Below are 10,808 nucleotides of genomic sequence, written 5' to 3' on the forward strand. Positions count from 1 at the left end.
CTTCTCCCACACCCCTGAATTACATGCCTCCAGGGAAAAAAACACCAGTTGGACTGGGTAAAACACCTGCCTTATTAATACCATACATCAAGAAACAACACTGAAGAACCTGATAGCAAGCAAACGCAAGGCCCCTCTTTGTAGCTGAAAGAGTCCCTGCTGGGCCAAGCAGCCTTCATCTGGGAGAAAAAGGTTCTTCTCCCTCAAAATGATGCCTTTTCTCTGCCTTCTGCCATAGGGTAGCACAAGAAACTGGGGGAGCTGCACTGCTCGGAGAGCTGGAGAGCCCCTGACACTTTCTTGTTGCCCACAGCACTAGCTTAAAGCATTGCCTGCTCCGAGGAGGCCCCTGGCTTACTCTTCTAAGACCAGACCATATGTCTGGTTTGTGCTAAGTCTGGCTAAGCATGTGCTGTGTTTGCCTCAGAGGGTGTTTCAGGCCAACCAGCGTTTTGCACAGCCACAGAAGTCCTCTGTTACTGGTACGCTGATGGAGTCCAATATTCTAGTGATTAAGACGCACAGATGGCTGATACCGCACAAATTCTGGTTTCAGGCTGCCAGCAGTCAAAGGAGGACAATTAGATTTTCAAGGTGTGCTTTGTACCAAGGTAGGCTAGAAGCAGATATTATATTTTAAAAATTAATGAAAGCTAAAAACTATACCCTCATTTTGCAGCTGAAGAAGCTGGGACCATTGAAAGAGCATTTATAGTGCCTGTATTTTAACCTGAGTCTAAGCATAAAGAGAGACCTTCAAAAGTATCAGGAGAAAATCTGTGTTTTTAGATGTCAGTATGAAACTCTGACTCTACTGAGGCTTACTCACCACTGCTTTAAAAGACTAGTAGTCCACTGAAAATACATTTTAACCATCCAACATCTTTTTTCATTGTATCACAGATTATATTGTTCAGTCTACAAAATCCTCTGGAAATCTCTGACATGTTTCAGCAAAAATTTAGCTCTAATTGAAGATTTATTTTGAAAACTTCCAGAGGTGAAATTCACCCGTACAGCTATAATCTTCCCTCTCATTCCGTTTACTGTAAGCAGCTTCAGCTATTTCTGCACTGCAGTAGCATTTGCTGACATTACCATGGGGATGTCATATATTAGGTAGTACTCCAGGCTTTGGTTAGCAATACATGATACATCTTGAAGCAGTTAAATTTCTCATGCCATTTTGGAGTTAAAACCCTGTTTCATTTAAAAAACGGACACCTGGCTGGTAACTTCTCTGGGATAGTGGGTGGCAGGCCAATGCAATTTGAAATGGCCAAGATAGAATAGGAAACCATGAAAAATAGAGCAATTACACTGCAGGTCAAGGTTTGTTATGGGGTGGCATGGTTTCAGTTTGGCACTGAAGCATGGCAACAAGGCCACAAGGCATGTTCATGTATTTTTGTTATCAGCCATTTCCAAGCAGTATTTGAGAAGGGGGAAGGGGAAAATGCAGGAGGCCAATATAGCTAGCTTGAATGGTTAGCTGCTTACAAGGCACTTTTTTTTAAGGAGACTATTGTTAACCTAACTGGAATAAAAACACCCATATAAAACCATGGGAATTGTGTGCTATTTGCCAAATTCTAGATCAAAAGTGCCTGAACTGCTTTATATAATTTTTTGAAAAATAAAGAAATACACATCTGGCCTGACAACCAATCTGCCAAGTTTTAGCCTAATGAACTTTGAAATGAGCCTCCTACTATCAAGCCTCAAGACCCAGGTTTCTAATAGAGGTGCTGGACAGTCATTTATAGGCAAAAGGCACTTGTATAATGACAATGCTCTGTGCTAGCACCTAATTGACAGACTCCTGATACAGAGTGTTCTTTCATGCTAACAAAACTGTCTTTAATTTGTCCCTTGTCATTTATCAGCTGGCACATGAAGTCTGGATGTTAAACTTTTATCACATCAGAACAAGTTACCGTAGCCATAAGTCCAGCTGTGGAACACACATCAACAGCAATCTGTTTACACAGCACAGCTCTTCACTTCCTGTCCCATTCCTTTTGCTTTACGATGCAGACCCAAAGTTGGTTGAAAACCTTCAAAAAGCTTTTGCTGAAGCTGGAGTTTGTTGGAAACACCCTTTTATTTTGTGTTTTCCTGATTGCCAGATGGGAGGAATGCCGATAGTCTAAAAGAAATAAAAGGTTCTTGCTACACTCAGCCCAGAGAGCCAAATGCTCATGAAGAAAGAAGCATTTCTTGCCATGATTAAACTGCAAAGTGTATTAAATAAACCCATTTTACAAATCCCTCATCAATTAAATCTGCTCTTGGAACTATATTTCATGATGAGATGTAGTGTCAGTTATGACAAAAGGTGTTTGGAAAAAGCCAATGACTAGCTGACACTTGCAAAAGACCAACCAGTAAAGAAAACACTTGTGTCCGCCAATTTTCTTTGCAGTCAAGCAGGTGAAGGGGTACACATCCAATCACCCATTTTGTGAATGCCCCTTCTGTGCACCAGCAAACTTGAAAATGTATTTGAATTCTGGCCAAATTCAAGTGAGAAGGTATTTAGGCCTCAGTGCCACTTGATGTGGACCCAAAGGGATGATGGCACATAAGAAATTGCTCTTATTAATTAATTACTCTTATTGCTGCTCCATCATTACTAAGTCTGGAAATGTCTTCCTCCTGGATCTTTCATTACTAAAACTCTTTATACTCTTAGCTAATCATATCCCTACATATAGAGAAGTTAAATTATACTGATTCAGTTTAGACATCTAGTTTAAGTAAAGTCAATAAGGACTTTAGACTCGGCTGATTGTATCCACTAGATTTCCACTGACTCTAAATGAATCCTCAGATCCCCCAAGGGATCCTAGCTCAGATACAGATCTCTGCAGTTGGAGGCATCAATATGAAATGAACTGCATCCAGGTGATCCCCACCACAGCTACTGGTTACAGAATTCTCCATTCTACAGGAGAAATGTAGGAGTGGCTCTTGCTACCTGCCATGGGAGAAGGCTGCTTGTGGAGCACTGCACGGTACTTGTGTTCAGAGGCAGGATCTGTCTGTGACAAACAGACTCACTGGGTACATCCATCCTTCTCAGTGCACTAGCACTGCGGTACTTAACTCCCCAGAGATTCCCACCTTACCTTCTAACAGACCCCTCTGGCTTAGGATGTGAATGCTCACAGACAGAAGGAGGGGCGAACAGGATAATCATGTGCTTTCCTAAAAGCACTGTCCACTGGAAATCATTGCAGTTTGTTTCTGCAGACTATCTAGAGCTTGTTGACAGCATAACACAATGTTGAGTTTGTGTAAGAGAGAAGCCGAGATGAATATACTATAAAGGGAACTAGAATACTACATCTTGGTATGTGTAATGAAGGCCCATCATTTGCATTTTACAGCTACAGCCTTCGCCATCTCTGTGTATAGAGAAGGGTCACAGCTTTGTACATTGATGCTATGGTGTATTCCAGTCAGCGGCCTGCAGGTCAGATCCAGTTCAGAGGATGCTTTCATCCAGCATGCTATCTTGTCCTCAGAGAAAACAGAGAGCAGATATCCAGGCAGTGAATGCATGCAGGTAGAAAAGAGTGGGGAGGCACCCCTCATTCCCAGCCTGGATGACTTGTCAGAGAATGGCTTAGGGATGCTGCTTCTACCTTTTTTACCCATCCAGAAGGAGAAAGGAAGAGAAAAAGTTGTTAGGGAAAGGGGTCCAAAACCTATTATGGTCACCCTGAATACAGTAATGCATTCTTGATGGTGATTTCCAAAGTTTAAAAGTTTTCAGTACAGCTAATTCAATTAAAGAGGTAATGTAATTTAAGCCAGTGGCATTCCTACATGAATTCCTTTTGTTAATCCCTTTTGTTCTTTTCTAAAACATTGTTGCCCCTGATTCAGGGCTTGCACATCCCAGTGCTAACATTCACATTTTTAGATTTATGCTTTTGCCTTTAAATTGGTTTTAAAACCAGCAACACAACTGAGCTCTCTGGGCAGAGGCATATGGGAATATATTTTCCAAAACTCTGTATGGCAGGTAGGTGCACAAATCTTGTTTACACATAATGGGATTTGTGCTCTTTCTCTTCTACACAGAAGACTATGCCCAGTAAATTACACTCAGGCTTTGTTGAGGCAAAATAATTGAGTTTCATCATCAGTTAAAGTGACATCAATGCAACAGCAGGCTAAAGTCAGAAGAATTCAAATCCTTCACTTCTCTTTCCAGAGGATTTTATTTAAATTAAAACTTTCAGTTCCCTTTGTCAAAGCTATAAAGTTGCATGGGCACCAGATTGCCAAATACATGTGTGGCAGAATGCACCAACCCCCCCCCCCCCCGACACATCTCGGGCCCAAAGCATGGTGAAGTACAGCTATCCCCCCCCACACACACAAACACCTTATCTCAGGCCCCAGCTGACCGCAAATAACTGACTGCGCCCAGGGCTGACCAGGAGGAACTAGGTGTTACTGGTTGCAACTGGTGAGGCCAGAAATGGGCATGAGATTAGCAAAAAGGTGTATTTTCCCCAACGCGGCATGAGGTCAGCAAAAAGGTATATTTTCCCCAATACAGCATGAGATCAGCAAAAAAGGTACATCTCCACACCAAATATTGTATGACCATGAGTCAAACTCCGTGCCCATAAATAGCGCTGCAGCCTAGAACCCATTGAGCTCTCCTGCACGGCAGCAGGCTCTCCCCTTGAGTGGATCTCCCCTTGAGCTGGGATGCCTCTCAAGGTTACTCTCCTGGAGTTAAGAGAACCTCTGACAAGAAACCGTTGGAGTTGTAAGAAACCGAGACTCGGGCACTAACAAATGTGCAGTAAGATTTGCTTGCTATGACTACACTGTATGGCCATCTTCAATAAATCTGTTAACTAATAAACAATAACCTTCTCCCCCCCCCTTCACCCCTGTGACAACATGTGAAAAGAAAAAAGAAAAAAAGAAAAAAGATGTCCTAAAGAGAAGAAGAATTTATTCCTGCTGCAGGTTTTTCTAGCTAATGCATTAATGTCACACAACAACATTTCTTCCTACATACACTGGCCCTCACTGTGCTGAATGGTAATCTTTATGCTGCATCGTTGCTCTGAGTTTTGCTGATTGCAAACTGCTCCTGGGCAAGTCAGCGGGTGCTAATGGGAAACATCCTGCCCTTGTGTCTGGTACACAGTCTTCCTTGTTCTTAACAATCTACAAGTATGGGCTACTTTTAGCATCAGTCACTCAATAGATTTTATGTTTAGATTACAAGAATATTCCTATAAATACCTTAATAGATTTCATAGAAACCTAAAAGGCCATATCTTGTTATATATTGTAGTGGCATCCTACAGTGTCAATTGAGGCTGACCCCAGTGTGCTCCAAGGTTTACCAACAACATCTGTGCTGCTTTCTAGAAGAATTTACTGTCGACTAACACACAAGAGAGGCAGATCCTCAGTAGGTGCAGACTAGGGGGAAGCAGAGCAACGACAATCTGAAAAGCTGCCTCCATAATTTTTTTAAGCATCATGAAAGAGAATGATTTTAAAAAGAGGGCTGGTGAGAGTGGTGATCATTTTTGGAAACACTTATAAACAGTTGCAGCAAGCAGCAGTAACATATTCTTCAAGGGAAAACTGCTCCCATCTTTCAACAAGTATTATTTCCAAATGCACTGAAGTCAAGGACCTGCAATGATGACCATCATTTTCCAGCTAGTGATGGACTAGTGTTTTAGGGGGCCCAGTTAATGCCCACAGAGCCCTGACCTGTTTAAAATCATCTCTGTTCAAAGTACCAGTCAAAATGTCTCCTCAAAAAGGAGACAACCCGCATTGTTAGGGAAATCTTATCCAGAAGGGTCTCAAGTGATCTCTCATTCTTTCAGTGCTCACCTTCTCCAGCCTTCACTCACAACTGGGTTATTCCCATCCTGTGTTGAGTTACATCTGATTCAGACTGGAAGCCATCCATGGTTCAGATCTGCTCTTTTTAAATTATCTGCAAAGCAACATGCACACCTCTGGCTTTTTATCAGCCACAGTTAGACCACTGGATAAACAGACCATCTGGCATTTTAAAGAGTAGCAAGAGATTTAGAGTTGGAAGTACACCATTTGCTTTTAGGCAGTTTCCTGCCTGAACTGCTGCTGATACCAACCTTAAAATTTACAGTGACAGTATTTCACAGCAGAAGGCAGTTATCGGTGCTTTACAGAGCTTTAGGTGGACTTGTGCCAGCCTGCTGTGGAGACACAGACCTCCCTTATGGAACATGCTACGGCTTAGGGCTCCGTTGTCTCAGGATTAACTCTACAGAGACATTGTCCATCCCTTGCTAGGAAGGATCCCAGCATCTTCCTGGTGTGGAGAGGAAGGAACTACACTTCCACCTCCTTCTTGCATCATTTCGGGAGCCTATCTAACACAAGATGCATGTGAGAGTGGTGAATGGGGATGAGCTGTTGATGGGGATAAAGTAAAAGTCTTAGCCTTCTCCTCTCCCACTTATTGAACATGGTGCCGTTCTGTCATGTTTCAAATTTCCTTGAAAAAGTGAGATGTAAGTGTTCACTACTCTGCAAGAATGTACATGGCACTGGAAATACCTGCTTCAGGAAATTCCACCCTGTGTCTATAAAATGAGCATCTCCCAAGATGAACTCTCCATAAATATCTGGAAAATGTCACCATCAACTTACAGTTAAGTCAAGATGTGAACCTTGGCTGACCTGCTTGCGTAGTTTGCTGCAATCCCTCACTTCCTCACAAAGCTGGGTGAATGGTCTGAGAAACCCATGGACCTCTCTGTAAATCATATATCCATTGGGTTGTTTGGGGGATTTGAGGAACAGATTTCAGGAAGTAGGGAGGAATAATGATGCTCTGGGATGTTTCATCATTTTCCATCCGCAAAAGAGTTTACACATGTTGTATGTGACTTCCCCAGTGGATTTGAATTTCCTCCTTCGAAGGAACTGAACTGATGTTTAACTTTTGAGTGATATTAATCAAAACTGTATTTTAAAAGATGGCACTCTGTAATGTGAGAATTGCTATTTCTCCAATAAAGAAATATGTTGTCCATATAAATAACAGTCAGATCTATATGAGAGAAAATCCAATATATATATATTCCTGTCTACAACGTTATTATATCCTTTCATTTTGTCATCTGGCACATCTTCTCTATACTTGCAAGATGTAAATGGCTGGCCTGATTTTAAAGGTGTGGGAAATACAGAAAGATATGCAGGCATCTACATGCTGTGACTCTCTACATGCATTACTGTCAGAAACATATGCACAGATTTAGTCCACGGTTACCTGCTGTTTGCAACCATCCAGGGCTCCAGGTATTCTGATTATTTAAGAAAACAGCTAAACAGCTTTGAGGGTTGTAATAAACTGTGGCATTTTCAGGCATGCATTTGATTAAAACCCAGACAGAGAATGCGAGAGTGTGACGTCTATACTGTCTTGCAGGAAGAGAGGGACAATGCAGAGGGTCTGAACTAACTTTAAATTAATTAGTTTGCAACTGATAATAGCCTTGTCATGGCAGCTCAGACCTCAGTGCAGGCTAATTTACCCTGCTAAAGAGCAATCAAGATGCTTAATAATCATTATATTTACATTCCAAAAGGCTCTCCAAATGATTTGCATCTGATTTAGTATCATTTTGACCAATGGGAGCTTTCCCGCCAACTTCCAGAAGAGCAGAATCTAGCAGTGCAACTGCAACATTGGGGAGGCACTTCTCCCTTCAGCATTCGTAGGTAATTAGGCTCTGCTGCAGCAGTTCCGGCCCTACACCAAGGCAGGATTATCTCTAAGGAACAGCAACTGAGCAGTCCTGCCAAAATCACACATCTGCAGTGCTAGAACTGTCTGGGGCCTCCTCTAGAATTCAGGAGAGAGTAACACATACAATAAATGATGTGGAAAATAACAGATAGATGACAACTGACTACAGAAACATAAAGGGATGCGCTAAAGAAATATCTATCATGTTTCTCACTTAATGAGGTTATAACAAGAAGCAATGGATTTAAGATGCAGTTGGGAAAATTTGTCATTATTACTGGCCAGTACTTACAAAGCTTGATGTTTAATAGTATGCTCCTAAATCTACCTTCAGGTATTTAGAGAAAAATTGTTAAGGTTTTCAGTGGTGGTGAAAAGTTGCCTTTTCTCAAGACCTTTTTTTTTCTGTATCAAGCACAACCAGCCTAGACAGAAAACTTTCCAAAACTTCAAAGCTTTCATCTCCTGCAGAAGTTTTCTCTCTCTTACACTGATAACAAGCCTCAAAATTCTGTCAACATCTGCTTGTACAAATAACTCAAGTCCTTTCTAAACACTTGAGCCAACTTTGTCCTCGGATGCATTCTCATTGCTTCTGTAGTGTTTTCCTAAATGGGAGCATTATCACTTCATGACACATGTTCTGCTCTACCACCAAATGATGCGATGAGATATTGTAAAATTGCAGGCTGTAAAACTCCCTAGGTTATAGAGCTGTATCCTATAACCATGTGTGTACAATTAGTGTGTGCTGCCAGATTGTTAGGAACACTAAGCAAAAGCAAAGGAAAGTTGGATTTTGGACCCAGCTGGGAGATGAATAAGATCCATGGATGTATAAATTAAAAAGACATTCTGAGGTAAAAAAACATGTGAACACAGACCCAGTGTTTTTGTTGAATGTAAACACTGCTGGGAGGCCTTGGCTCCAGATCACACTGAGGAGGAAAGATCTTTATTTGAAGATCTGCTTTTTTTTGCAAAAGGTAGACAAGTCTTTATCTTAAGCTGTGTCCTGCAGAGGTCACACTGCAACCAGGCTGGTAAATGCTTGAGCATGAGGGAAAACCACTTCTTGACTGAAGGGACCCCTTTCGTTATGTTGATACATGGGCTGAATCTAGATTATAACACATACAAAGTAGTTGGTACCATTATCCATGTAAAACTAAGAAACTTATTCTTAACATAAGCTACTAGGAGGGGTTAGTTGCAGAATTTATACAAACAAGAGACTGGAAGGTTAATTTACTTCATAGAAAGTCACATCCTGATACTGTGAAATTGCTCTGCTTCCCTAGTCACTTCTGCTAACCCCCGAAAAAGGAGCCACCACTGCTACATCACCTTCTGGGTGAAGAGGTTGCTATGGACTGAGCACCTGTGCCCCTGTCTTACGCTTCAATTTTCTTTACTTTTGTCTGTGTGTATGCGAGAGTCTTTGAAGGTCATTACCCTTGTTTGATACTTATTCCTTTGTACAAGATTTCAGCAGAAAAAGAAAAAAAAAGGAAAAGGAAAAGGAAAAGAAAAAGAAAAAGAAAAAGAAAAAGAAAGCTGGTGAGAGTAGCGCTTAGAGGATATGCACAATACTTGAAATTTATATTTGAACTCATCTGGGAAGGACTGAAAAGTCATCTTTCTCCCACTCCCACTAGTCTTCTGCTTCCTACGCCTGTACAGAGCAAGTTGAACCTGTGTGACAGCTTTCAGAGGATTTATATAATGACTGTGCTATAAGTGATCTGTGTGCAATTAGTTAAAGCAATGATGGTAGTAACAGCATCTGAAGGGCTCTCAGAAGCAGCCCCCTCCTGCCGCCCGACCCCCCAAAAGGCTGTTTCTCTTTCCACCCCAGACCAAACACCCGACCCCGACGGCACGGCTTCCCGGTGCTCTGGCCGGGTGCAGCCGGCCCACGTGGCAGCAGAAGGAAACCAGCTCCACAGGAAGACCGAGGCCATCTCCCCCGCGAGCTCACAGGGACCGCCTCAGGTCAGCCTCTCTCATCATAACTCACCGCGGCAGACATGTCCTGGTGCTCTTTGGTGGGAGGCCAGTGAGCCACAGCCAAAGCTGCTTGCATGGGGAGGGTCCCAGTGCATTCATCAAACATTTTATATGCCTTCAGATTCCTTGGAAGCTAGCTTTTCTCTTCTGTAAGGCAGAAATTGGAAACCAGGCTCAAATGAAAACAAAAAACTCTTCCCTCTCTCCCCCACCCAACATAAATGCAATTATTTTTATTTTTTTAGATGTTTGGGCCCAGTGCCTGTCTTTCCTTCCCCTCATGCATTCCCTCCCATTGTTTAAATGGGGCCTGTTGTTCTCCACTGTCCCTGGGTTACTGTTTTTGAATGGGAAGTTGCATTGTAGCAGATACAGCTAGAACCGGATGTACTGGAGAGGCTACGTTCCCTCTCCTCCCTTCCTCCCCTGCAAATATGTCCCTGCTGATACCACTTGTGCTTCTTCCCACCGGTATACACAAGCTCCCTGCCTCCACTCTCCCTTTGGAGAAGAGCTGCAAGGGAGCAAACTGTATGCCCTGAGCTGTACTTTGCTGGCAGAAGGTTGTGTATGTAGGAGAAATACTGGATTTTGGGAACTTGGGAGATTGGGGTTAAAGTTCTTGCTCTGCTACAGGCTTCTTGTGTGACTCTGGGCCAGTTATCAAATGGCTTTTCTGAGCTTGAAGATACACATCTGCACTGAGAAAAATGCCTGGTTGGGGTCTTCCGGATAATCTCACCAGGAAACTATCAGTCACTTGAGGGGCTGAAATGCCTTTTTAAAGGTTAGCCTTTAAGTCTCTGTGCTTTGGTTCCTTTTATGAGGACAAATGCAGCAACGGTTGTAAAACCTCAGTCTGTAATGAGGGCCTTGTAAGTAGGAGCAGTCTAGCTTTGTTTCCCTTACATTACTGAGCATGAGTCTGTGGAGAGGGGTGAGAAAGGTAGGAAGTACTTTTTTTGCCATGGACCATGTTGCATTTCCTTGCTGTAAA

At 42.5% G+C, this 10,808-nt stretch overlaps 1 long non-coding RNA gene across 1 annotated transcript in view; it reads right to left on the reverse strand.

Moving 5' to 3' along the window:
* LOC136995348 (uncharacterized) overlaps positions 1-10,115 on the reverse strand; it is a 35,037-nt gene extending 24,922 nt beyond the window's left edge. The window contains exon 1 of the long non-coding RNA XR_010886929.1: positions 9,822-10,115. This is a non-coding gene — a long non-coding RNA (uncharacterized lncRNA). The remainder of the gene's footprint in view (positions 1-9,821) is intronic.
* Between the last annotated feature and the right edge of the window lie 693 nt (positions 10,116-10,808).

The sequence above is a fragment of the Apteryx mantelli genome, chromosome Z (genome assembly GCF_036417845.1).
Source record: "Apteryx mantelli isolate bAptMan1 chromosome Z, bAptMan1.hap1, whole genome shotgun sequence".
Classification (NCBI taxonomy): Eukaryota; Metazoa; Chordata; class Aves; order Apterygiformes; family Apterygidae; genus Apteryx; species Apteryx mantelli.